Here is a 3,734-nt window from a genome sequence, read left to right on the forward strand (position 1 = left end):
ATGCCTCTGAGAAGCCGTGGTGGGGGCATTGGTTAGTGTAGCTTCTAAACCGTTCCCAAGCTTCGCAAAGCTCTCGTTGTTGTGCTGCGTGAAGCTTGAGATCTGGTTTCTGAGCTTAGCCGTGCGTGATGTGGAAAAGAACTTTGATAAGAACGCCAGTTTACACTGCTCCCAGGTTCGTATAGAACCCCTCGGGAGGTTCTTTTCCCACTGGTGAGCTTTATCACCGAGGCTGAATGGGAACAAGCGTAGCTTGAAGCTATCTTCCGAGACACCATTGATCTTAGTTAGGTCGCAAACCCGATCAAACTGATCTAGATGCTCAAGAGGGTCTTCTCCGGCTAGACCGTGGAACTTTGAGTTCTGCACCATATTGAGCAGGGAAGCTTTAACCTCAAAGTTGTTGTTTTGAACCGGTGGAGCTTGAATCCCAGCTCGGTATTGGTGCGCATTAGCTCGGTCGTTCTCTCCAACAAAGACCGGAGGAGGTTGTCTCTGAGCTTGTGGCGGTGGCGGATGAACATGGTGGGCTTGTTGCTCGTTCCTATTAGCTTGTTGTTGGTTTTGCTGAGCAAGCCTCTCGTTCCTTTGAGCCTGTTGTTGGTTAACATAGGCTTGTTGTTCATTCCTGCCTGCCTGCGCCTGATTAGCATGAGCCTGGTGTTCGGCTTCTTGAGCCTGTTGCTCGATCCTTTGCTGTTCTGCCATTCCAAGTCGTTCAAAATGCCGTTCCCTCTCGCGAGCTCGCCTCTCAATCCGGTTGATGTTGTCGTCGTACGGTAAAGGCGGTTCTGTGCTCCGAGACCTGGTTTTCATGCACCTGAAAGTAACACAAGAACTTGCAAAGAAGTTAGTAAAACATAGAAAGTGAAAATCTTGAGCTCAAGAACAAACAAAAGACTAATGCTCCGACAAGTTGGCAACGGCGCCAATTGATTGATAAGACTTTTTAAGTCTCAGGGCTATCAATCCCCTTGTCAAAGTAGTACTAAGAGGTGTCAATCCAGACTTGTCAACGAGACACTAGTCTATGTTGTTTGTTTATTTAAGTCAAGATAAAAAGGTGAAGGTTTTTCTAAGCTAAATAACAACGATTAAGCATGTAAGTAAGGTAAATGATGAGAATCAAACAAAGCAAAGATGCAAATGATAACTAAGCGATTCAGATGATGATAATATGTAATAAAGCAAGAGACTTTAGACGAGATACTTGACTCGGGTGCTTCCAAGTTCAACTAGTGGGTTAATGAATCAAAACATCAAGCGGTTTCATTTAACTTTGAACTCAAGGCATGTTAATCTTCTCATGAAAGTATTAAGCATCTAAATTGATCCTCCTTCATACCAAAAATGTCTTTTGAGAAGCATCGAATCAATCAGCAATAAGAATCAGTTCAAAAATGTCATTTAAGAGAACAAACTATCACTCTCGCGATGAAAGACTCTTAAACCCTTAACCGAGTGGTTCAGACATTTCTACAAACACTTTTGATGCGAGATATGTCTCGGATCTGAACCTCAAGTGATGTGCTTGGATCCAGCCTAGAGATCTCGTCGGTTAAAGAATGAAACTTGCAGGACTAGACACCTAAACCCACTAATCTACCTTGAAAGCACCCTAATCTACTCATCTAAAGCCGCTTAAACGACTACTCACTAATCATAACGAGCTCACTAAGTCCTTTGCAAGACGTGTAGCTGGTCATGATGAGGAGTTTAATGTTAGATGATAAAAGAAATAAAGAAAGAACAAGATTTCTCATGCAAAAACGAGGTATCGGATTAGAATGATCAAGTTTCACCAAGGAGGCAAGTTCTTAAAGCTAAAAACAGATAAGAGATAAGATGATTAGGTTTTTAGTCTCAAAATGTATATATAGCAAAGGTAAAGTGTCGCGGGTCAGCCCGGAACAAACCGGGTACTGAACCGCGATCTTGGGTTGATGGGTGAGTGCCACGGTGTGTCGGAGAGTGAAGCCGAGGTCTTCATCTCGAGGAGTGCACGTGAGTCCAGATCCAAATGAAGATCTCGTGAAGAACACGTCAAGAACATGCATGAACCCTAGTCTTTGATCCATCTTCACGTGTGTATTCTTGGGCAGCTTTGTTCTTGATTCTGGGTTTGTGACAATGGACCTCGGCATGAAATGCCGAGGCACTTGGTAGTCGAGGGGTTTGAGCGAACAGGGTCCGGCATGCACGCCGAGGTCTCTACACCGAGGTGCACGTTCAACACTTAGTCGTTTCCAGCTTCATTTCTTACGTGTGCATGCCTTGATTCCAACGTGCCGAGGCGTCAGCACGAGGCCTAGTTCAGAATACTCCCAAAATACGAGCCTTGACTTGGCCGATGTCGAGGTAACGATGCCGAGCCCTGAGAAAACACTTAGCGCGTATCGCAACATATTTGGGTTCGTATCGGCCATGTCACCTTCCGGAAACAGTAACTTTCAACCCACGACTCCAAATGCTCTGAGACCAGTTCCATAGTCAAGATGACTCAATAAGCTCGAACTTTGGTGAAGAAACCGTCGGAGCTTGGGAAGCGGAGGGCTTCCTGGATTTCACATCTTTGAACCGCATTGGAATCACCAGAAAATAAGCTTTTTAGACCGATGTGAACTCCGGAGACTTTATCTCTCAAACCACTGCTCCGAATTGAGCGATCCCAACTGTTCTGAAAAGGTCTTTCACAGATCTCAAACTTTGATGAAGACCGGGCAAGCTGATTTGGTCCGGAAAGGCTCCGTCCGCCGTAGCCTTCGTACTCCGCCGTTCGGTTCTCGGGTGCGCGTAATGTTGGTGCATCTTCCGGAGGCTGTATCTTTCTCCCCATTGGTCCGAATTGGATGATTCCAACTGTTCTAGGATCTTTGCCTGATTATCTCCGACTTTGCTGAAGACCCCGCCAACTGGTTCGGACCGGAAGGTTCCCCGGATTGCTGATCTTTGAAACGCGCGGACAAGGACAAATTTTGGTCGAGAAAAGCTTCCCGCGGTAAGGAAAATGGCCGAGGGCTGTGTACCGCGGTAAGCTTTTTGGTCGTAAAAATTCCTTCGCCTCGGCCAAAAACTCAACCCATGGTATTTGCACCCGATCTTCGACCCAAGCTGACTTTGGTCGATCGGTAAGGAATTTGGCCGGTGCTGAGCGATCGGTAAGGATTTTGGCCGAGGTTTCCGTCCGTCCGGTACGTGATTTGGTCGAGAAATTTCTCCAAGCGGTTTTCACCATTTTTGACCCTTTTCTTCACCGTTTTCTCCTCTGCTCCTCTTCTTAAGCTCCAAACGACTCCCAAAGCACCTGATAAAGACTTCAAAACATGCAAAACTCTTTGGGACCTAATGCAAGCCCTAAATCCTATTTTCATGCCTAAAGACACAATTTACATGGGAAAACACATGATGAGGACCCTAAAATGCTCTCTAAATGATGTAAAATATAGACATATCAAAATTCTCTGAAAAAATCCTCAGCCTCCTTTTAAATATCATCATTACTAGAAACAACAGTACCATCGCGGCATTGAATCTCTCTGATCGTATTTTGGCTTTCTCTGGCAGCCACTCCTTTGTGAAAAGATTTATTGTTTCCATCACCAATCTTGAGCCAATGCATCTTTGATTTTTGCTTTAGATATTTCTCCTCCAAACTTGAGACAAACTCCCATCGACGATAAGCATCATTCTCATCTTCCAGAGCTTACACACTAGGACTTATCAAATTAGCTTCG

At 45.1% G+C, this 3,734-nt stretch overlaps 1 non-coding gene across 1 annotated transcript; it reads left to right on the forward strand.

The window, feature by feature from the left end:
* Positions 1-11: 11 nt before the first annotated feature.
* LOC112084732 lies at positions 12-117 on the forward strand. The gene has a single exon (XR_002898393.1). It is a non-coding gene; the product is annotated as a small nucleolar RNA R71 (small nucleolar RNA).
* Positions 118-3,734: the final 3,617 nt, after the last annotated feature.

The sequence above is a fragment of the Eutrema salsugineum genome, unplaced genomic scaffold (assembly GCF_000478725.1).
Source record: "Eutrema salsugineum unplaced genomic scaffold, Eutsalg1_0 scaffold_4, whole genome shotgun sequence".
Lineage (NCBI taxonomy): Eukaryota > Viridiplantae > Streptophyta > Magnoliopsida > Brassicales > Brassicaceae > Eutrema > Eutrema salsugineum.